The sequence below is a fragment of the Schistocerca serialis genome, chromosome 11 (assembly GCF_023864345.2).
Source record: "Schistocerca serialis cubense isolate TAMUIC-IGC-003099 chromosome 11, iqSchSeri2.2, whole genome shotgun sequence".
In the NCBI taxonomy this organism is placed as follows: domain Eukaryota; kingdom Metazoa; phylum Arthropoda; class Insecta; order Orthoptera; family Acrididae; genus Schistocerca; species Schistocerca serialis.
Genome location: NC_064648.1, coordinates 142,602,051 through 142,627,481, shown reverse-complemented (window position 1 = coordinate 142,627,481; position 25,431 = coordinate 142,602,051). Strand labels below are relative to the sequence as shown.

Genomic DNA, 25,431 nt, shown 5'->3' with positions numbered 1-25,431 from the left:
GGCGTTACGTGAAGCGTAAACGACTCACGGCTGCTGGAAAACAGTACACTACTGGCCATTAAAATTGCTACACAAAGAAGAAATGCAGATGATAAACGGGTATTCATTGGACAAATATATTATACTAGAACTGACATGTGCTTATGTTTTCACGCAATTTGAGTGCATAGATCGTGAGGATTCAGTACCCAGAACAACCGCCTGTGGCCGTAATAACGGCCTTGATACGCTTGCGCATTGAGTCAAACAAAGCTTGGAAGGTGTGTACAGGTACAGCTGCCCATGCAGCTTCAACATGATACCACAGTTAATCAAGAGTAGTGACTGGCTTACTGTAACAGGCCAGTTGCTCGGACACCATTGACCAGACATTTTCAATCGGTGACAGATCTGGAGAATGTGCTGGCCAGGGCAGCAGTGAACATTTTCTGTATGCAGAAAGGCCCGTACAGGACCTGGAACATGGGGTCGTGCAGTATCCTGCTGAAATGTAGGGTTTCACATGGATCGAATGAAGGGAAGAGCCACGGGTCGTAACATATATGAAATGTGATGTCCACTGTTCGAAGTGCCGTCAATGCGAACAAGAGGTGACAGAGACCTGTAACAAATGCCACCCCATACCATCACGCCGGGTGATACGACAGTACGGCGATGACCAATACACGCTTCCAATGTGCGTTCACCGCGATGTCGCCAAACATGGATGCGACCATCGTGATGCTGAAACAGAACCTGGATTCATCCGACAAATGACGTTTTGCCATTCGTGCACCCAGGTTCGTCGTTGAGTACACCATCGCAGGCGCTCCTGTCTGCGGATGCAGCGTCAAGGGTAGCCGCAGCCACAGTCTCCGAGCTGATAATCCGTGCTGCTGCAAACGTCGTCGAACTGTTCGTGCAGATGGTTGTTGTCTTGCAAGCGTCCCCATCTGTTGACTCAGGGATCGAGACGTGGCTGCACGATCCGTTACAGCCATGCGGATAAGATGCCTGTCATCTCGACTGCTAGCGATACGAGGCCGTTGGGATCCGGCACGGCGTTCCGTATTACCCTCCTGAACCCACCGATTCCATATTCTGATAAAAGTCATTGGATCTCGACGAAAGCGAGCAGCAATGTCGCGATACGATAAACCGCAATCGTGACAGGCTACAATCCGACCTTTATCAAAGTCGGAAACGTGATGGTACGCATTTCTCCTCCTTACACGAGGCATCACAACAACGTTTCACCAGGCAACGCCGGTCAACTGCTGTTTGTGTATGAGAAATCGGTTGGCAACTTCCCTCATGTCAGCACGTTGTAGGTGTCTCCACCGGCGCCAACCTTGTGTGAATGCTCTGGAAAGCTAATCGTTTGCATTTTACATCATCTTCTTCCTGTCAAATTTCGCGTCTGTAGCACGTCATCTTCGTGGTGTAGCAATTTTAATGGCCAGTAGTGTACAGAGGTATCAAAGAAGGGGTGTTAATAGTCGCAAAATCACCAGATGAGGTATGTAGAGCAAGATTATTTTTCAAGTACTTGTTTTTTTAATCTACATGTGACCCTTACAAGTGCTTGTTAGTCAAATAACGAGGTCAGTACACTTGTTTCATTGTAACTTTGTCATTCGCGGTATAAACCTGTGTGCAACAGAATGTTTCCTTCTTCCTGAAAAAGGAAATTAGTTTTGTCTGTTACAACCTTGTTCTGGGCGGCTATGTAATTGTAATAGTAGTCTCTACTTTGCCGCTCTTTATACTGAATTCAAGGTATTACTACCGGCAACAACTGCAAAGTAAAGCTTACTCACTTCACAGAACAGTACGTGTGTCACTGGATACGCGATGTCTAGGAAAAATAAATAAAAGGTAATTGTCATCGTCAAACAGGAAAGCGGGACTATGACATACGACATATTTCTTTTAACGATAGCTTACTCATGACCATTTATGCTTCTGCTCTCTCTCTCTATCTATCTCTCTCTCTATCTCTCTATCTATCTCTCTCTCTCTCTCTCTCTCACACACACACACTCACACACACACACACACACACACACACACACACACAGCATTAATAAACTAATTATACAACAGTCTACACAAATGAAGTAGTGGTCGGTATTATTTCGAAAGTACGAGTATCGTGAAAGTCTGTGGTGATTTGATGTATTTAACTTGTTGAACTGTATTGCCAATGAAGGCAGATCTAATTACATGGCGATGTCTTTCGAACGACGTGATCTCTTCCTCTCACAAAGCACAAACGGCCAGCTGACGTATTCCTGTCGCGCGCATTATTCTCAGCTCACTGAGCAATGTGTTGTCACCTTATCAACTGTTTACTTTTCTCAGCAACAACCGTTTTATTCGCGAATCGCATTGTCACTTTGCAAGCCGTTAAGTCAGTAACCAGTATACGGCGTGTGCGTCTCGTATTGCCCGACGGCTACGCTCGTCATTAGTTTTAATACTCGTCAGATGAAGAAAAGGAATAAAATACTTTGTAAAGTTTCCATTCCAGTCGCTCAGTGTTAAAAATACGATGGGTTATGGGATTCAATCACAATTCCAACAGCATTGGCGGTTTATTTTTGTGTCAATTGCTAACCTTTCCTAATTCGAAGAAGCATCACTATTTTGTGAGTAACGGTCACATTCCTCTTGTTGACCGGTTTAATTGTACTTCTTGCCGAAACACACTATAATTTTAACATTCATTTTTGGAACAGCTACTGTGACAGAATTCTGAAAGTGTCTCATTAAACAAGTATTTGGCGACCAGAGAGCTCAATAGCTTACGAAGAACCTCATTGTGTCTACTTGTGGTATAGTTCAATTCTTTTATCTCGGCGGTTCGCGCATGCCCGCCCAGACGCGGGAGATTGCTGCGTTGCCAGTTGCACGCGCCAAGAGAAGCAGCGCCATAGTATAGTATAGTTCGCAAACTTACGTTTATGGGGGAGCGCGCAGTTTATGAAGTAAAGCCGCCACGGCCGCATTAACCCTTTCGCTGCTACAGAGACGTGCTCCCCGCATTCCGCGCTGTGCGCGATTTTGTCATCACTGCACTGCTCGCCTGTGCAGACACATGGTGTTCCCACTGCTTTGACACACTTATTCGATTTCACACAATCTATCTGGCCCAAAAATTTGATTTTAACACATCATCTTCACTGATAACTTCCCCCCATAACTGACGATTTTGTTTCGATGTTCAACGCAGTTATTGCGCAGATTAAGTGTAGTAAACCATTGCACGAAATTTTGAAGTGTTTGCAGAGGCAAAAGTCCACAGCGTATACTTTCCGTATAGTCGATTTTAGTTGCCACTAGAAATTTCAAATAATTACATTCAAACGAATGAAATTCATGAAGACACTTCGATATTGTTTTTAAATAAAGGAAACATTAAACACCGCACAAGGTTTGAACTCAGAACCTTTTGCTTAGCAACCAAGCACCTTCACCATTACGCTAATGCAGCTCGTCATTCAACATAATTCCTGGAGGACTTTAAAGTATCACGCAAAATACCGACAAACACTGTTGGTATGACTATGAATTATTCACGTTTCGTGGAAGTACAATAGGAAATAGCCGGCCGTGGTGGCCGAGCGGTTATAGGCACTACAGCCTGGAACCGCGTGACCGCTACGGTCGCAGGTTCGAATCCTGCCTCAGGCATGGATGTGTGTGATGTCCCTAGGTTAGTTAGGTTTAAGTAGTTCTAAGTTCTAGGGGACTGATGACCTCAGAAGTTAAGACCCATAGTGCTCAGAGCCATTTGAACCATTTTGAACAATAGGAAATAATTACTGCTGTTCTTTATTGTGAAAAAGCGGTTAGTGAGAATTTCCTTGCTATTGCCTGAATTAGGAGGCTTATTGCTTGTTTGGTGTAATTAATTAATAGAATATGGAGCAATTGGTATAAAGAATGCTTTTTCCAAACTATTTTATAGAAAGTCTGCTATCAAGACATTGCTTCTGTTCAATTACTTTATTAATGACTGAACGTTTCTAAAACTGAAGACACTCGTCCGTGCTCTGCACTGCAGTCGAACTCTGGCAGCGTCGTTCTCTGTTCATTGGCTGACTTGTTTTGTGACGTCAGAAGCGCAGAACGAACCTAAACTCGGCCGCCATCGTAAATGACGCGCACTTTAGCATAAGAGAAGAAATTTCCTGTTTATTTTCATACTAGGAATGTCTTGTTTCGCTAGCTGCGATAACTCTTATAGATTTACAGTCGTTGGAATCTATTAACTAAAATAGAAAGCACAACTTCAGATGAATCGCCACAGATAAGAAAGTTCGATGTGTTTACGAACCGGTAAAGGTAAAGTAATCTCCTTGTGTGCGATCATTCGCCAATACTTCGTTTCCGTGTCTGTAGCGGTTTATGAGATATGAGGCACGTTCTAAATATTTCATTCCTGCAGGCGAGAGATAGGGAACGAACGCGCTACGCAGGATCCATTTTCTCGAGATCGAGACCGCCTAACAAGTCTAAACAAAGATTCAAATTGTTAACTAAATTTCATTGTTGTTGTTGTTGTTGTCTTCAGTCCTAAGACTGGTTTGATGCAGCTCTCCATGCTACTCTATCCTGTGCAAGCTGCTTCATCTCCCAGTACCTACTGCAACCTACATCCTTCTGAATCTGCTTAGTGTATTCATCTCTTGGTCTCCCTCTACGATTTTTACCCTCCACACTGCCCTCCAATACTAAATTTGTGATCCCTTGATGCCTCAGAACATGTCCCACCAACCGATCCCTTCTTCTAGTCAAGTTGGGCCACAAACTTCTCCCCAATCCTATTCAATACCTCATCAGTTATATGATCTACCCATCTATCTTCAGCATTTTTCTGTAACACCACATTTCGAAAGCTTCTATTCTCTTGTCCAAACTAGTTATCGCGCATGTTTCACTTCCATCTAAATTTCATACCGAGGAACATTTCATACGCACCAAACATAAAATCATAGCGAGCCCTATTTTTCACTGCAAACTTTTCGATTTTTGCGAAGCGCCTTACGAAAACGTGCTCCTTTGTCCCACTCCAGTCCAGTCCAGCCTCCCGTCTCCAGGACAGAGGGAGGCTCCCTCCCACCTGCTGCTGCTCCCCCCCCCCCCCTCTCCATGCCGTAGGAAAGCGAGTGGCGGGGCGGGGCAGCCGCTCTGACGTCACGTGACCCCCCTCACCCTGACCCTACCACCAGCAACGAACACTGCAAGCCGTGACCTTCGCGCTTCGTGTAGTCTTATTTTGTTCCACGTAGCGAGCACACGCAACGCTTCCCGCGACAGAACGCCGCGTTCCGAATAAACAACTCCGTCCTCTGCTTGCGCCTACCTCCGCTCAGCCCTGTTCAGTAACGACACGACTGAGATCGTAAGCGCCTGTTTTAATACCGGAGGCCCTGCTTTGCAGTTTAACTGCAAACTGTGCTTTGCACCGTCCACCTCTTTTCCGGACAATACAGGAATTACTTGTAGACGGGAGACGATCGTAAAGTTTTGCATGTACTTATGAAAACAGCGCCATTCGTCACGTAAAGACTGGCTATTGCATCTCATACTGTGAGAACGGACACTGCCACACCCACTTTTATACTTCTTTCGAGAGCTCCTGGGTGACGCCTGCACACGTTTTGGGACAGTACGTGACCGCCGTGTCGGCTGCTGAGTCCTGACTGCACTGCGCCGGGTTTCTCCTCGCACTTTTCGTGATTATTCACCATCGCTGTTGGTCCGAGTATTCAGCTTTCCTGATACTCGTTAATAGGCGACGATAAACTGCTGTGACTATAATAAACATCAAATAAGGATGTGATTAATAAGTAAGCTGACTCATTCTCATTTAAGTAAATAGGATTCCTCCATTATTAATCTTGAGCCACACAGAAAAAAGATGATAGTAATTCTCTTTTGGCCTCATTAGAGAGTAACCGTCCACAGATACAATTTGCATAATTCACGTCTACCTAGGCGGTAATGATCATTTGGATATTTTTGCGCAGAGAACTAAAAAGAGGAAATAATTTGTACACGCGATAGGTGTAAAGAAATATTCAATACTAATTTTCATAATAGGAAAAGATAAAGAGAAATAGCTTTTTGAAACTTAAATAAGGAGACAAATTATGCGTCTGATTTGCCAGTTAACTTGTCTGTTTGCAGTTTTATTTACACGACAAAAGAAAGAAGGCGTGAAGATCGGCGCCATACTTTGATAAACTGTAAGTACAACAATATTTGCTATCACTAGATTTGCGTACGTATTCAGAATTTTAAGCGTAAATAAACGAGAGACTGTATCATTCGTGAGCGGGAGCGAAAAATTATATTACCGGTACAACTCTGCGATATAATAGAGGTCCAACTGCGCTTAAAAGCACGTTGCATCACCTACTGTGGCATATATATGAGCTTCTCGTCTTATGGCGGAATCAGTTTGTGTGCGCTGTGGCACCAAGAAAGATATTTCGTAACGAAAACTTACATGTATTTCATCATCCAATACAAAACTAAGTTATACAGATGAAGTATTCATCTAGTTTAAGCCACACCACATTTTCTCCATCTACATGAGTACCACGCAATTCGCTCGTAAGAGCCTGGCAGAGGGTTCATCGAATTACCCTCCGACTAACTCTCTTTCCCGTTCCACTTCCCAACAGCGCGCGAGAACGGCGGACACTTCAAAACGACCCACGACAACTTGTCTCACTACCCTTATCATTTCTCTTTGTGCAGGTGAGGGTCGGCAGAATATTCTCGCATTCGCGAGACAAACCTCGTGACTGAAATTTCGTGAAGAGATGACACCGCAACGAAATGGCCTTTTACTTATTGCCAGCCCAACTCGCGTATCATATCCGTCACACTTTCTCCCACATTCGGCAATAAAACAAAACGAGCTGCCCTTCTTTGGACACACTCGATGTCCTCAGTCAGTCGCACCTGGTCAGCATCCATTACTGCACAGCAAACACTCCCAGCGAGGCAGGACAAGCGTAGCGTAGGCTGTCCCTTTAGCAGACATGCAAGAAAAAAATGGTTCAAATGGCTCTGAGCACTATCGGACTTAACATCTATGGTCATCGGTCCCCTAGAACTTAGAACTACTTCAACCTAACTAACCTAAGGACAGCACACAACACCCAGTCATCACGAGGCAGAGAAAATCCCTGACCCCGCCGGGAATCGAACCCGGGCGTGGGAAGCGAGAACGCTACCGCACGACCACGAGCTGCGGACAGACCTGTTGCACCTAACTGTTCTGCGAATAAAACACAGTCTTCGGTTCGGCTTCCCCACAACATTTTCTTTGTGTTCTTCCCAATTTAAGTTGTTCGTAATGGTAATTACAGTCGGTTCTCTATTTGGCCTCACTTTTCATTACCTAGGAGCAGTTGCCAATTTTCACCAACAAGTTATCGTCTCCAAATCATTCTGCATTTGGTTTCAATGTTCTGCTGACCTTACCAGACGGTAAATGACAGCATCATTTGTATACAATCTAAAATGGTTACTCGCATTGTCTCCTAAAGCATTTACGTAGATCAGTAAGAGCAGAGCGCCTTGAACACTTGCTCGGAGCACGAAAGATGCACCTTCTGTTTTACTCCACGACTTTCCTTCAATTACTACGAACTGCGACCTTTGTGAGAGGAAACCACGAATCCAGTCGCACAACTGAGAAGGTGCTCCCTGGGTGCGCAGTTTGATTACCAGTCGCATGGCCACCGTCAAGAGCCTTCTCGAAATTTATAAATATGGGATCAATTTGAGATCCTCTATCAACAGTGCTCATTACTTCGTGTGAATAAAGAGCTAGTTGAGCTTTACAAGAAAATTTTTCTCAATCCGTGTTATATGTGTGTGTCAATATATCTTTTCCTTGAGGTAACTCATGGTCGAACAAGGCGTAATTTCCAAAATTCTACTGCAAATCAATTCCAGTGATATGGGTCTGTAGTTCATGGCATTACTTCCATTTCCTTTCTTGAATACTGGTGTGACCTGTGCGACTTTCCAGCCTTTAGCTACGGATCTTTCGTCGAGAGAGCGGTTGTATGAGGTCCAAGGGACGTGCCTTGATACTCAACATTTACTTTGCCAAAATAGAATACTGAATAAGTGACGGATTAATCACCTTTGAAGTACCACTGCACTGTTTTGTTCCACAACAATTTCTGAAGCGAGCCATCAAACTGGTAACTGTACCTTACAGCGTCACTGAGTACGGCTGTAAATGCGCATACAAAGAAAGGCAGATTATCTGAGGGGTCAGCATGAAAATATCATCACAGGTGGCTGTGTTGAACACCAGTGGAAAAAGTTCTAGAGTCCTGTGTGACACGCTTCAGGTGTGTGTGTGTGTGTGTGTGTGTGTGTGTGTGTGTGACGGGCAGAGTAGTGGGGGAGGGCGAAGACCGGCCGCGGTTCCACATCAGCGTTAGAAAGCAACACAACTCAACTGCAAAACTACACGCGGCCAAAGCCCCACAGCAGAATTAAATTAGCGTACGGTGAGCCTTATGTGCAGCATTCAACGAATTTACAAGTATAATTCTGTCGATCGTTTTAAGTCAACAAATAGGTCGAAACCATCTGTCCAGCTGCCCCCCCCCCTCCCCTTGTATACTTCCCTCCATTACTAAATTGGCGATCCCCCTGTCTCAATGTGCCGTATTAAGCGATGCATTCTTCTAGTAAGGTCGTGCCACGAATTTCTTTTCTCGCAAATTCTCTTTAGTATTTTACTAGCTACGTCATCTACCCATCAACTCTTCAGCATTCCTCTGCAGCACTGCAATCCGAAACCTACTATTCCCTACTCTCTAACGCGTTATCGTGCACATTTCACTTCCACACAAAGCTGCGTGCCAGACAAATACCTTCAAGGAAAGACCTGCAAAAACTTGAATTTATATTGGAATTTGAAACCTCTCTCTTCTTCAGAGATACTTTTCTTGGCCACACCAGGTCCCATTTTATGTCCTCTCTACCTTGTTCCTCATCAGTTATGAATCAATAGCAAAACCCTTCTACTTTTAGTGTCGTTTCCTAATTAATTTCCACAGCATTGCCTAATTTTATTCGGCTACACTGCATCGCTTGATGATATCTTCCTTCCACGACACTGTCCATTCCGTTTTGTCCTCAAAACATTCATTTTGCTCCACGAACTTTAATTCCTTCGCCACATTTTTCTTTGGTTTCATTTACTGAGTGTCCAGTGCAACGACCGAATAACATCGGGGATAAGCTATAATCTTGTCTCAGTCGCTTCTCAAACACTGCGTCCCTTTCTTGTCCTTCCCTTCCAAGTCTTGTAACTGCTGTCTGGGTTCTGGTCAAGTGGCGTAGAACCATTCGTTCCCTGTTCTTTGCTCCTGCTGCCTTCACAATCTCAAAGAATATTCCAGCCATCATTGTCAAGTGTTCGTAGGTCTAAAAACGTAATAAAAACAGGTTTGTCTTTGTTTAATTTTATCTTCTAAGAGGAGTCATAGGGTCACTACTGTCACGTCCCTACAATTTTCTGCAGCACAAACTCATCTTTTCCGAGGTCAACGACTTCCAGTTTTTCCAAGCTTCTGCAGATATTACGTATCAGCATTTTGCCACCATGACTTATTAAACTGATACTATTTTGTTAATATTCACACCTGTCAGCACCTACTTTGTTTGGAATCTGAGTTATTACATTTTAGCACAATGGTATAAAAACGGCTATTACACAGAGAGGCCCCAACGTCTTCTCAGAAAACTGTTTTACTGACGGTGTTAGTCCTAGTTCCGCTTTAACCATCGGAAGAATATCAGAATGGCGGATATCGAAAGGTGCGACCAAGTGATAGAAAAGCAACTGGAATCAGACAGGAGATAACGCCACTGCGCATTTTCCGACAACTGTCTCGAACCGCTAATTCGAGAACCCACACAGAATGGGAATTGATTAGACTATAGACGCAGGGATTAATGATCACGATTTCAACGTAGGGGCGATGGTTACTGAAGCCAATACATCCCTCACCAAGTCTAGGAGAATATTTACGATGCAAAGAGTAGCTAAGCAGGTGTTAGTATCTTAAGACAATGTGCATCATTTATTTTCGATATGATGGACATGAAGGAATTATGGGCAAAGTGTAAAATGACCAGATGGATAGAAAGTAATGTGCAGCACAATGTCTACCGTCTTTCAGGTTTTGGGTTACGTAATTACTGTAATTACGTAAAAACTGTAATTACTGAAGCCGGCCGGAGTGGCCGAGGGGCTCTAGGCGCTACAGTCTGGAACCGCGCGACCGCTACGGTCGCAAGTTCGAATCCTGCCCCGGGCATGGATGTGTGTGATGTCCTTAAGTTAGTTGGGTTTAAGTAGTTCTAAGTTCTAGGGGACTGCACAGAACCATTTGAACCATTTTTGTAATTACTGAAAAAATGTGAAGTCACTAAAGCAAAGTCAACAGTTAGCAAGCTACTAAAGCGACCGCAAGATTTAATTGAAACAAAAATAGCTCTTTTAAGCAATGACACAGCTATATTTGAATTTCACTATCGTTTATGACGAACACGCTTCGTCGATAAACTTTGATTCTGACACGACATTCTTCATCTAGCAGTACAAAATGAGTCCTGAGCTGGAGAGCGATCCAAAAATAAAAAGAACAGCTACTTCCGGCCACTTTACGGTGTGTGGCGGAGGGTACTCGGGGCACGAAGGCCATTCTGCGCTCCGTCGCCGCGTCAGCCTCGCTGCCGCACACTCCTCTCCCCCACAGCAACAGGTACTTTTTTTCCGCGGGTGTGGCCGCACTGCGCCAGCTGCCCGGGGAAGTCCCGGCCTCTGTGGAGCCTGGGCTGGCCGCGGCGGGCGGCCGCTCCCCGGTGGCAGACCGCTCTCTCTCTCTCAGTGGCTGTGTGTCTCCTCTGTGTTTCAGCCTCGCAGCCGGAGTATTTGCCTCCGCGCCTATCAGCAAAGCGTCAACCACACCCGCGTATTCAGGCTGTCGAGACGTTTACGCCCCACATGAGGATGCTAACGTGGAAGCTTCACTCTTGCCAGCTAAGGTATCCGCCCACGCCTTACGGCAGAAATTTCAACATGTCTAGATACGCAAGCTTCATCCATCGTGCTTTACAAAACTAAAGTGTCAGCAAGTTTTACAATAGTATAAGCAACCCGGCAGTGGCAACGATTCACTTTAGGTTATCTCCTTTATACAGAACATGTGCAAGCGTAACATCTGACACAGTAATGAAAAACTTACGAAATCGCCATTTATTCTGATTTTTTTCCGATATACAAGTTGTTAGGGCTTGACAAACATATCCCTATATGTAACGGTAGGTTCGTGTAGATGGGAAACAGTTTTACATTTATTGGGTACTGTATTAGAATTTCGCGATTCCGGACTGACCGCCGCTGTTTGCGAAACACGAAAATTTGGGCCGGATCTGAACTCTAACCCGAATGCCGCACAAACTTCCACAGCTCACGTCAATCCGGGTTCGTAGAATGCGAAACCATTTGGTAATGTTTACCACAGCTGCAATCGTGAGAAGAGTGTGTCTGCATCTCTCAAGGGCACTGAAGTGTGATCCGGAGATGAAATTAACACGTACATTGCAAACATGGAGTTGAATTTATTTCAGAACTACGTATCACTGTATTTCGATTTAGAATCTCGTTGGGTACACGGGAATATACAATTGGAATTATCGTACATTGACGGAGACTAATGGGTTACGATTTCCCACAATACTGTTGTCACAGCGTACACATGAGACTGGATCTATGGCTTGGCCCAGTTTAAAAGTATGCTCTCTTCTTCATCAGCGGTAGGATTAGCTTTCGTTTTGTTTTGCAAAGACGCAGTTGTATTTCTTGCACGGAAGGACGTTTCTAAGGGAACCTGTAGTTTTCTTTCATTTCTATTCCGAGCTCATCAGCGAACTGCAATAGCGAGTGACGTCGGCACGAGAGTTTCCTGCAGCACATTCCTGTCTTCTGTTATCACGAGATCTCAAAACGACGTCGTCCTTATGTGTAAAACACAGCCGGTATCGGTAATTTCGAAATTTGTCTGTGCCCGTACCTCTTCAAACTGATGTCCGCATGTATCTACCAAAACCAGGTGTCACGTTTTTGTGAAAAAAGCTAACGCATTCCAGAGAACAAGACGGGCTGCATGTCGTGCAGACAAATATGGCCGCCGATATGCGGCAGTCTGTGTCGGCAGCTTCGCAGCCTTTAGTGCGCACCGCGAATACGGCACGACGCTGCTTTCAGCTGTAGGGACAATCTGTGTGCGCCTCACGCCGCCCTGCACGGCGCGTGGAGCAGCCACCAACGACGCTCTTATAGCCCAACTCCAGAAAATAAGCTGCTTATGTGTGAGCAGTAATAAAGAGGAGATGAGGTTATTGCAACATTTTCAACATTTCGCGGCCCTGTCAGCAACTGCATAAATATTAATTTGAAATTAACAACAGCGTCAGTTGCAATATTTACCTAAATTTACCTAGGTTTCAGTTGGGACAACCCAACCATCTTCAGAATAAAAGGAACTACGATTTGTCCATACTGGTCAACGTCAGAAACTAAAAACTATACTACAGAAATACGTCGCCACATTGTAATAACTTACCCGGGAAACAGCCACGGCCCCACTCCGCGACCGCTGTACAGCAGCAACGGACTGTCCACAGCCTCGAGAGCGCATGCGCGACAGTGTGTGTTGACACTCGTACCAACGTGTACTCCTGAACTTAAAATTTTATGAATAACCGCGTGCGGCTAACGAAATTGACGTACACGTTGTCCTGTAAGGAGCACAGATATAGCGACTGTCTTAACATTTGTAATAATTTGTTGGACGTCAAAAGTGAAGGGACCAATGCGTTTACTATTTTAAGCCAAACTAGCATATTTGAGCTAAACATCGAACTTGACCGCATGGGGATAACTACGGGTTTGAAATACCGGATAATCCCAGCTATTCGGCAAAACGGGAGTGCTAAAACATGTTGATTACTCCCTACGATTATGGCGGATGGAATAACGGTTGAACACCTTCAAAAAAGTTTTTGTTTCGCAGCTGCAGCTGGTCGTTAAGAAGGTTATTTTTTGTCATGTAGTACGTGAACTTCGCAATGCAAGAGCTGAGTATTATTCGGAGGGTTGGGTGCGTGAGCCGTTTGCACCAAGTGTTCAGCGAATGTCGAACCACGCTTGCCATCCGCAACTTTAGGAGGGATAGGCTCCTTGTATCTCTTTAGTAAGGCTCTTCCTGTTTGGCCGATGTAAAATTTCGGACAATTGTCACATGCAATCTTGTAAACTCCGGATAATGACAATTTAGGCTTTTTTAAAGTGTGAATCAGGTTCTTCTGCAGCCTACTATTAGTAGGCAAAATTGTCTGGAACCCCTGGTTCTTTAGAAGACGCCCTATTTAATATGAAACTTTACCTATGAAGGGACTGACTTCCAGCACGATAACCTAACGTGGAACTTTTAGTCCCATTATTATCTACTTTCCTGTCTTAGAGCCGTCTCTTCATTTCAAGCTCGTAACCATTATTTCGGGCTGTTGTTTCCAGGGTTGCCAGTTCGTGTTCCAAGGCTTCTGCGGATAGGGGAATGGATATCGCTCTATGTATACTAGAATGCAAAAGTGCCATTTTATGCGCCAGCGGGTGTGCAGAGTCGGCAGGTATGACATTCTCAGAAAACTTATGCTTCCTGGAGATGTCACATTCTATGTGATCATCGACTATAGATAACTTAAGATCTAGAACGTCATACTGGGTGACTCGTTTTCAAGAGCAAAAATTTTCTCGTGGAGATCGTTGAACAGTACAAGTATCTGAGCTATGTCTTCTTGGGATGAGTCAATTACCAAGAGAATATCATCCATGTATCTCGGCATACAACTTTATTTTCTCCGCCATCTATATATTACTAACAAAAAATTGAGATTCTATCGTATCCATGAATATATCGGAAAGAATCCCTGCTAGAGGGCTACCCAATGCTAACCCGTACGGTTGTGAGTATATTTTCTCTTTAAAAGAAAAGTAATTGTATTTCAAAACAATGCGCGGGAGATTCATGAGCACATCAATTTCAATATCTGACAATTTCTTATGGAAGTGTAAGTCCGATCTACAGGTACGTTGGTGCGGAGGCTGGAAACCTCAAAGGTGGCCAGCTCGGATGTGGCATGGCAGATTACATTATTCAGTTTATTTACCATTCGACAGAGTTTCTGGAAGTAATTTTTCTGGAAAGCGAAGTTGTCCTTAATTTTGTAATGTAAACAGATAGCCAGCTTGTGGTACGTACTATTTGCACTGACCACGATAGGACGTATCGGATGGAAGTTTTTGTGAACTTTGAATTGACTCGTTAGTCTGGGCGGCTTCGGTTTCATATTCAGGAGCCATTTCTTTAGAAACACTCCTATTAATTTATTAGTGTTCTGCAAACCTGTTCTTATCTCTTTATGTAACGCTTGAGTAGACTGATTCGATGGAAGTAATGCCATTTTGATCGGTTTCATATTCAGGAGCCATTTCTTTAGAAACACTCCTATTAATTTATTAGTGTTCTGCAAACCTGTTCTTATCTCTTTATGTAACGCTTGAGTAGACTGATTCGATGGAAGTAATGCCATTTTGATCGAAAAATGGCTGTTTTATCTATGTATTCCGCTTTGGAAGCTATAATTAACGAGTTTCCGTTATCGGCTTTCGTAATTAGGGCGCTATTGTTCTCCAGTTTACGATTAATACTTTTCACGGTTCTATAACGTAATGCTTTGAGCGACAGATCATTCATTTTCTAAGATTTTACAGGATTAGCCAAACCGCGTTTGAACATTCTTTGGCGTTTTGGTACACTCCAAACCTAATTTAAGGCCTACTATGAAATTGTCTACCACGTGTGGTTCTTCAATCGCAGGTGCGATATTGAATTTCAGCGCTTTGGACAGTAACTGGGTCTTAGCTGTTGAAAACATTATAGAAGTTTTATTAATAACACGTTCAACAGAACGTGGGTGTGAAACCTGTATTATTGGAACATCCTTGTTGGTTACCTCTGGTAACACCCTTGGACAAATTTGACAGTTTTTTCGCATGCCTTGCAGCGATTCTTCTTTCTGTTTGGCAATGACATCAGTGGCCTGTGCCCAAAAATCATCTATTTGATAATTGGAAGACTTCGAATAGTGCATCAATATTTCAAGATACAACAAATAAGCTTTCTGGTTTAAGTAATCTTTCTTTGTATGCAATTCCACAACCACAATTCTGTTATTGAGGATCTGAGCTATGAATTTCTTTTTGGAAGTAGGCGATTTGTAATATTTTCCTACATAATTTCGAGTACTAGAATGGCCATTTCATTTATTAACAAGTGTAAACAGAATAACGTGACCCCAAAGTTTGTCAGCGGATATTCACTGTGGATCACTACACAAAAACTGTCAAGAGTTGACGCCATCGTTTTCTTTAGTCCTGTCTGAAATATTTCGGTCAAGTAAAGTCACGTTAATAAATCTTTGCGTGAGTTTATAAAAAACTGCACCGTTCATCATGTAATGAATATATTTTTAAAACACCTACATAAAAGAGGCTACAAAGACGGTAGTAATTCTCTTTTAGCCAATTTAGAGACTAACCGTCCATAGATATAATTTTCATGTTTTACGTCCATCTATGTGGTAACGATTATTTGCATATTTTTATGTAAATAAGTAAAAAAGAGGAAATAATTTGTACACGCGGGAAGTATAAAGAAATACGCAATACTAATTTCTGTAAGAGAAAAAGAAGAGAAACAGCTGTTTGAAACTGACAGATAAGGAGACAAAAACCCCTGACTTGCCGGTCGTCTTGTTTCCTTGGAGTTGGCAAAATTTACACGACGAAAGAAAGAAGGCATGGAAGGTCGGGGGCATATTTAGATAAACAGTAAGGAGAACGATATTTGCTATCAGCAGATTTGCCCAAGTATTGAGCATTTTAATCGTAAATAAACGAGAGACGGAATTATTCGTGAGTGGTAACGAAAATTCATTGTATCAGCTGTGCAACTCAGAGACAAGCCAAAGTCCTGCAGTGCTTTAGAGAGGGCGTTACTTCACCTACTGTAACTTGTAATCGCAGTTTTACGTAGGGAAAGGAACGACGCTTCAGTGATACTATAAATGAACTAAGGGTAGGTAGGGCGTGAATTACAAGTTAATGAACAGCAACACTGATAGCTCACCATACACTAGGTATTTACGCGTTAGCACTTGTGTATAAATTTCTCAGCATTATTTTGAAAGGAGAATAAAGCCATTGTGCAGTGGTTTTCCGTACTTGGATCTCCACATAACGAACTTCTACATCCAATTTTAGAATTCAAACACTTACACTCGACGTATTAACGATACCGCGTCTTTGTATACGTCAGTTACACGCGGAACTGCATCGGTTACATGTACGTACATAATTAAATTGTGTACCACAGAGGAGTAATATGGGTTCAATAGAAGTAGGCATATACTCATTTACGTACATTATCTTTCATTGCTTACGGAAAGATTCCCGACACTAAGGTACACAGTGTACGTACTGGGATTAAAGTCAGCACATGAAGTGTAACCAAGCGTGTTCAGAAAGTACCAGATTCTGTGAATTAAAATTAGGCGCAGCAGTGATTAATTGTAAGGGCACGGAAGTACTTTGATGGTTAACATTTCGCACGTGTTCTTGGAGGCACATTTACGTGTACAGATATTACGTACGTTATTGAAGTAATTCGTAAATGCAATGTTGTCAACCAGACTGACTAAGAATTTAAAGACTTCTTGGCCTTGTGTAAAATGAGGAAGGGGATCGAGATCATGAGTTGAGCTGCTCAGCACCGTACTGGTGTAGAAACTAAAGACGACGGGTAAAAGGCGGAACAGAGGGCTACCATCAACGATTCACTCGTTTCCAGAATTCGAATTTTTCCGAAGTATTAAGTGTACGAATATGATTGCATGCCATCACGAATTCAGCGCCTTGCCAAAATGCCGACAGGGCAAGACTTTTCGTGTGTTGGAACATGCGAGGTATTTCACCAAATGTGGCAGCTGCAAAAAACCGCGTAAGGGGTGGGGGTGGGGGTGGGGGGGGGGGGGGCTGAACGAGATTTTTGTACGCAGTCCACACAAGTCAACAGCACGCAAATGCCGCGAACTCTGAACACCGCAGCAAAGTGTGTGGAAGACAGTGCGTCGGCGGTTACACTCCAAACCGTACCGTCTGGATCCCTTACAACAATTAAAAGCGGACTGTTACGGCCGGCGCCTTCAGATTTGCGCCACATTGCAGGGATCAATTGACGATGGACATTTCGCCCCCACGCTGATATTCAGCGACAAAGCAACTAACACTTTTCTGAAAAAGTTTATCCCCGCAATGTGAGCGAGTGGAGTACTGAAAAACCTCGTGATTTCGACGCATGAAGGAGATTCGCCGAGGGTTAATAGGCGAAGCTGAATGGGCCGTTTTAATACTGTGAGACAACTGTGGCGGGTACATCTTATCTCGATATGTTGCAGTTTTGGTTGTTTCGACTACTCATTCCTTCAGGGAGCATCGATGTTTGTTGCTACCTAAACGACGAAATTTCGCATCGCTGGATTGGCCGTAGGCGGTTAACGCAAGTACTGATCAGCTTGCAGAAGCACTTAATGGATGTTTGAAAATCTGAAACTGGTCACGGGTTTGTGTAATTAAACTGTGTGTGTCGTAATTGCGGTTGTCTCCTATACTTTAGTCATAATGTTTATAATTGTACTACAGCCCTGTTTCTCTTAATGTTTATTTTCGAAAATCTAGCGATTAAAATAGGGTTTCATTGCACTGTGGCTGACTCAAATGAACTTGAAATATTAGCAGAAGGCCACTCGATCACTGATTACACAAAATAGAGGCCATAATGGATGTTACCGGGAACTCGCGTCACACGTATGTATGCACGATGATCTTCAGAGCCATTTTGTTTCTTTTTAGACCACTCGGCCAATGGGCTTGCGAAAATTTGAAAGGGCGCGAAACACAGGAACGTAACAGTGAGACGCAGTACGAAAAACAGACAAAAAACACCGTGGACGGGAGAGCGCGGTCTGTACTCGTCCGGAGAGTGTTGGCTGCCGCGGGGCGCCGTGCTCACGTGTCGGCTGGCCGGCCGGCTGCACAGGTGTAAACCTGCCCCCACACTAGGGACAAGCGGTGCCCAGCACTGAACCTGCCGATTCCAACTGTGCATCACCAAAACGGACATAGAACACTCTTCGAAAGCTAACATGCGTGAAATACGTGCCACACAAAAATTGTTACTGTAACATTCCATTTCTTTGGCTCCGCTGACTGACAACCACACTGTAACCTGACAACCTGTACCAGAACTCTGGCCAAGCAACGGATCACTATTCCACCACAACACTTTACAGAAAATAATATAGCAGCCACGCGTTCTGTTGTATCTGTGAGTGTGTGTGTGTGACGTCACGCAGCACACCATTACGCCACGGGTCAATGTCGACGGCCGCTATCAGCAGCTGCGAGCTGCTCCAGTTTAGGCAGCCGCCTGTACTGGAAATACGGGTACTTGCAGAGCCTTGATGCTTTGAGGAAAGTGAAACACACGAAGAAGTCTGAGAAAACTGCAGATTTTTTCACTGATGAACTACTAAATGGTTTATGACCACATGGGCCACCAAGGCGACAGCGAAATTTTCACGAACCGTTTTTTTCTCCGTCTGAGACATTCAAGTACCGGGTGCTTGTAAGTAAAATGCAGCTACTGACCCAAGTCCACTGTGGTCTGAGTATGGTAAGGCAGCGAAATACTGTAGACATGCTAAAGCGTTAACGCGAAACCAGTTGGCGCCGGAGGAAATCAATTCCAATACCAGGTGCGAATCTGTCACTGTGCAACACCTCGCGGAAGTCTCCGGTGCTCACACTGAACAAGTTCTGCAACTGGCGGTTAATAATATCGACATTCTGCCTTTCTCACTTGTTTGTCCCTTCCTGTCCACACTCCGTTCCCAATGCATTAGATATGCGAACATTTCTTTCGGGTGTAAATCGGTTCCGCAAGGGCGCATTAGCATACCAAGTTTCGCTGCCATACAGCAGTCACAGCCCACGATGGACCTCTGCGAGTGGCTCAACTTGAGACTACAAGCACACAGTGGTACAGCGAATGACGGACATTTGCCACGCTGGACATTTGCAACACTTGACTAGCTTGACTAGCGATCTCTCAGGTTAGGGACGCCCTTCCTCGTACTACTTCTGTCCGCTTTCGAACCGCTGTCTCCACATCTTACTCAATACAACCAGTACATAAGGGACCTCCTTCATCGACATCTTGGGGAAATACAGAGCTTCTTCTCCGAAATCGAAACATTTATAACTTTTGGGAAACGAAAGCAATACCGACGATTAAGTCAGATAGTGAGATAGAGACAGTCCATCCAAGGGAACAACAAGGACGGAAAGATGTAAAAGAGTGCGAATGTACGCTAATCATTTCTTTTTGATCGCTGCATTTGTGCCTACTTTAATTACTAAAACTGCATGCCCAAAAGACAATAAGGAAAGAAGAAATAGGTATGTGAACGTTTGAAAAGAACGACATACTCCATATTAATTTACTCTCTAAAATCCGATATCTCTTGCGGCGAAACATTAGTTAATAAAGTGTAGCGGGACAAAGTTCAAAACATGACTGAAAATACGCTACTAAATAGAGATAAGAACGTCTATGACTGACATGTCATCTAAAGTCTACGTACATTTTTAAAATGTTAGAGATAAGGAACTGTAGTAATACAGAATGCTATGCTTATAACGTTGTTGTTCTACATTGTTTAGCTCTGGTATTTACAGTCAGAGACAAAACATCCTAGGTTTTGGAGGGAAAAACCGTAATTGTAATGATCTGCACTACAACAGAAACAAGAAGCACAACGTAAGGAAAAATAATGTAATGCCTGTTCCAACTCACAAGTTACATTGAAGCAGATAGTTCCTGTGACAGTGTGGGCAGAGGTTATATTCGACTACCTGAATAAAGTAATAACTGGCTCCTTTTGCCGACCCCCGGACTCATATGGAACAGTTGCTGGACAGTTCAAAGAGAACTTGAGCCTCATCACAAATAGGTACGCTACTCATACAATTATAGTTGGTAGCGACTTCAATCTACCTTCCATATGTTGTCAAAAGTTCATTTTCAGACCCTATACAAAACAACTTCTGTAATTGTTCGAAATGGTCTCTTTAAATTATTTTGAACAATTAGTTCACGAGACCATTCACATTGGAAATGGTTACGAAAACACACTTGACCTCTTAGCCACAAATAATCCTGAGCATCACGACGGATACAGGGATTAGTGAACACACAGTCGTAGCGAGGCTCAATTCCGTAAAAAAGAAATTCACCAAAACTAAACGAGAAATATATCTATTTATAGAAGCTGCTAAAAATTCGGTAGACTTCTTTCTAAGAGAGACTCTCCAATCCTTGCAAACTATGTAAGTTAAGACCATATGAGGCTTAAAGTTCAAAGAAATGTTATCAACAGCACTAGAGAGATTCGTACCAAATACATTAATAAGAGACGGAACTGATACCCCATGGTACACAAAACACGACAGAAAGCTGCCGCCGGAGCACCGAAAAAGGCAAGCATAATTTAGACGAACGCAAAATCTCCAAGATTGGTGAAGTTTTACTGAGGCTCGAAATTTGGTGCGAATTTCAATGCAAGATGCATTTAATAGTTTCCACAACGAAAGTATCTCTAGAAATGTGGCGGAAACTCCAAAGAGATTCTGGTCCTATTTTTAGTAAATCAGCGGAAAGGCTCAGTAAGTAGCTTTACTACGCGGCGGGTGAGGAGGAGGGGGAGGGGGAGACAAGGGACCCAACCCTTCGGAGCAGCTAAAATCGTGGCGAACGTCCGCACACCGGTACAGCACGGTTCCTCCTGCACGCAGGGCTACCCTCAGCCACGTGTCAGGGCGACACCTCGCCACCGTCTCCACGTTGAGTCACGTTTACTGCCGGCATAAGTATCATGTGAGACACCACAGTGAGAAATTTTATGCAGCTATCACATTTTGCTGGTGGACAGAACACCTAATGAATTGAAAGCACCCGGAAACATTGTACGCACTCGTCAGTCACGAGTGATCTGGCTACCTTATTATGGGCAGTCGATGTGTGACTCAAAACGGGGATTCCACACATTCGCGATTAAATGGCGGCCTTTTTATTAAACTGTTTTGACTGCAGCTACTGTTCATCCGTCAACGTCAGTTTCCGACAATTCAGCACAACTAATCTCGCTACACGGGGCACGTTTTGAACAGGTCTTTAATACGGTGTGCATCAATTGCGTTGTATATTTTGTGATAGGCGAGTATAAATACGAAAACCACCACACATAGTTCCACGTCACGAAAGTGAAGGGCATTTACAGCACCGATTCCGGTTACTTATTATACATAAAATTCGCGCAACTTTTATCAAATCATCCTGTCCCTCACGTGTGACGACAGTCACTTTTCGTGACGTCACGCGTTCTTTGCTGGCAGTGATGAGGGGAGCACACTGAACAGTCGTCGTGTTGATCTACCCGTTTCCTAAGATAAAACTGTCAATTTTATGGTTTTGGTATTCAAATTTGCGTTTTACGACGATGTGCAGTCTACCTGATACACGACATTTCTGAACTTTTCAGGACGGGTGACTTACCATCAATAACGGGCTTTCTTCTGTAACAGTATCTGGCTAAACGAAATAATGTTTACTGTAGGTTTCTGTCAAACATAATTAGCAAATGCCCCCACAAATATTATTTTGACGTGATTCAGCCCTCTGATGGAAACTAACAACAAGTCTACCTCGACTCTCGCAACTGTTGCACTGGAAATGGCACAAATTAAATCTAGGTTCTCCCGCCATTAGTGCCTGCACATAGAAATCTACACTGCACTTTAATCGTGTAATATGAACGTGAAATAAAGAAGCTGGTAAATGACGGCGTCAGAATCACCGACATTCATTCCTCCCTCACATAATACACGACTGAAGCGCAGGCCGCACAGAACACGGCGCGCCTCTCTCAGATCGCTGACGCGTTGCTTTGTCGACACACCGGGCTCTCTCATCAGACAAATAGTAACACGAGAACAGCCCAACAAAGCGATGCAGCGTTGCAGAGCGCTAAAAAATTTCATCAGCAAATCACAAACGAGGAGACGTGACAGAGCGATAAAAAATACGAAACGTTTATTTCGTGAAGTACAAACATTACGATAAATTCTCAAGAATTCGCCAACTACTACGCAGATGGTCGCCTGTTTGTAATGAGGGTGTTGGGGAAAGCTACAGATTGCTCGTTGACCATAACCTTAATTCCAGAAAATTGTGAAAATACGCAAATGAAGGCGAGTGCTGCGTCTCATCGCCACAAGCGTGTCGGCGTCACGCCACGAGTTGTGATTCGCGAACGGATTTCAGGATCCGCAACGCCCACGCACGAAACAGCTTCCGACGTCTCATTACTTTGCAGACGAGTTTACGTGTGTAACATCTGACGGAAACACGGAAGCGTCCGATCCCGCCCGTCTGCTTTGACCCATGACGTCACAAATATGGCGGAAACAAAAACAAACACACACACTTTCCACAAGTAGCCTAATGACACTAACGGGACAAGCGCGGGAAATGGGGTGTTTTGGGTGGGGGGCAAACTAAATATAAACAAATTTAGACGCCTTGCGTAGCTACAACGCGTAAGTGAAGACAGCCATCCATGAATACCCACCCACCTCCCCAGGGGTCGGAACCCCTGCAACCCATAGAAGATAAAGATGCTTCAGTAGCTGATTAGTGTTTTTTTTTTTTTTTTTAATCTCACGGGATAGAACGAACAGATCAGAAAAGTAAATAAAATAAGATAAAACAGAACTGGACACAGCCACACTCAAACCAAACTCCGCGCCGTGATGACGTCACATACGACAACACCCTTACGTCACGGGTCAAAGCCGACGCGTGGGATTGGACGCTTCTGTCGACCCCATCTGACGTTAAGCATGTAACCGAGATAAAGTTTACAAACGGTTTGAAATTGTTCTTAACGTGTGTTCGAAAGCAAGTGCTCATTCTGAAATACTGGGTAAACACAGTCTGCGTAATTTGCGCTCCTTTTTAAAGAAAAGCCCGTTTATCGCGCGTCTAAATTTTTGACACGTCATGTCTGCTGAAGTGTGGGCCGTACGACGACGTAATTTTTGCAGATACCCTAAGGGGTGTGGGGATACTGTCTGCAAACTGCGTCGCAAATAGGTAGGTACTGATAAATTACAACGATACGTCTGATGTCTAAGTTGACTCCATGAACAGGTACAACGTCGCCGGGGGGTAGCGGAAAAGTCTCTTCAGTTCTCGTAGTCTTGCGTGCAGTTTCTTGGAAGTCGGTAACGGCCCTCATTCTGAAATACTGCCTGACTAACGTCCGCGTATTTCAGCGCCCTTAGTCACGTTACCTCGCGACGCGCAATGTTTCCAACTTCGGTACTCCTCTTACTGTGTGACAACCGCAATTTAAGATTATACCTCTGAATGAGTACATCACGACAACATTTTAGATGTCTGAATTCGGCCACATTACGCGAAACATTAAAAAACAAATTTCTGCCACGCCTGCAAGCCGCTACACGCCTTGTCGCACTGAAACTCGCTTACTCCAAAGTTCTCCGTTTGATGGTTTTCGTAAACTTGCGTCCTACGAACATAATCAAGAACGCGAGGTTTTCATTTTAAATGCCTGTTGTACGTGAATTCCGTGGAAATCTACACTGGCACATCGAAACACTAGCCGACTGAATGTTGCGTTATTTTCCATGCGTTCCACGTTATTCTCGCTCAAGTTTTCACAGACTGGAGCAATATCACAAGTAACGACCTATAAAGTACTGAACACTCAAGACGGTAATTTAACACACTGTTAGCCACCCCTTTGTTCGTAGCGGTCGTAATTTTTCAAATTAAGACAAGTATTCGACAAGAGCAGTAAGTGAGTTACGCGACAAAAACCACACAAAAGCGTGCAGAACATCCGCCGCTCCCATAAATTCCTGCCTTACCTTTCTGAGGTATTCCCGTGCAGACACAAGATACACAAGCTCTGTCTGGGCAGGCAGGACAACGTGGCACACTGCTTCCCTCCAGGCTGCTGCGTCACAACTGGACCGCACAGACAGCCGGCTGCCCCCCCCCCCCCCCCCCCTCAGCGCTGACGTCACGGGGCGGCGTTGCCAGCTCGCGCGGCAGGCGAGGGAACGGCTGCAGCAGGGCGTCTACGTCTGTGTCGGCACTGCCGGACCGCCTGCGTCCCATCCACGCCACAGTCTGTTATCTCGAACCGCGCTATACAGCTGCCAACACACACACCCTTCGCCTGGCGCCCCAAAAACCGGATTTCGTCAACCGATTCCCCAGTACCGCTTTTGGTGAACGCAAAGATGGAACAAAGACGCTGCATGTTGGTCACGGGATGAGGAGAGGTGTGAACACAACATCTTCCGTCATCGTGCTGAGTGCCAGTGACTTACGAGCGAGCTTCGCGATTCGTATCGATCATTTGCTACTCCAGAAATGACGGACGAATGTGACAAGTTTTCGTTAAAGAACGTTACAGGGATATCAATGCTGATATCGTCGGTGCCTGGGCTCACGTACTACTTTAACTTCAAGTTACACTGAGCACGACACACATTTACCCTCAACGTGTGGACCAACTGAAATCATTCTGTGATTTCGTTGATACCGGATACGGCAAAGTTCTAGGTAGTTTTAAAACTAGATGGTTGTCATTGTTGCCAGGAGTTACGAAAGTTATTGAACCTTTGAAATCTTGTTTTCTATCTCAGAATAGGTGTCCCACGTTGCTGAAACAAATTTTCGAAAACCAACAGTCACTTCTTTGGCTTCATTTCACACAATGCCCATTGAAAATGTTTTTAAATTCAATCCAAAAGTAGGAAATAACCACGGTTTCAGCTTGCTTCAAGAAATAATCAATACCATTTTAATTAACTTGGAAAAGGAAGGTACTTTCACCCTGTCAAAATACGAGCCTTTTACCAATTCTAAGACACTTCGACACTTTTGTGACTTGTTTGGAAAAGTAGAGTTCTCCACTTCAACCTCGATATTTCATTGGAGAACACAAAAAAAAAAAAAAAAAAAAAAACTGTTTCTTGGGCTGAACTTTTAAATTTTCTGATATTTCTTAAGGCAGTAGACTCATGTGCAACATTTCAGACGAGATAGGATGCGTGAA

At 44.0% G+C, this 25,431-nt stretch overlaps 2 protein-coding genes across 2 annotated transcripts in view; both read right to left on the bottom strand.

Moving 5' to 3' along the window:
- The window catches only part of LOC126427279 (TD and POZ domain-containing protein 1-like), a 53,930-nt gene extending 29,610 nt beyond the window's left edge, over nucleotides 1-24,320 (bottom strand). Inside the window, exon 1 of the mRNA XM_050089548.1 lies at nucleotides 24,233-24,320. The gene's annotated coding sequence lies outside the window, so the exon portion shown is untranslated. The remainder of the gene's footprint in view (nucleotides 1-24,232) is intronic.
- LOC126427277 (ankyrin-3-like) overlaps nucleotides 1-25,431 on the bottom strand; it is a 619,134-nt gene that overhangs the window by 186,952 nt on the left and 406,751 nt on the right. The gene's annotated exons all lie outside the window — the stretch shown is intronic.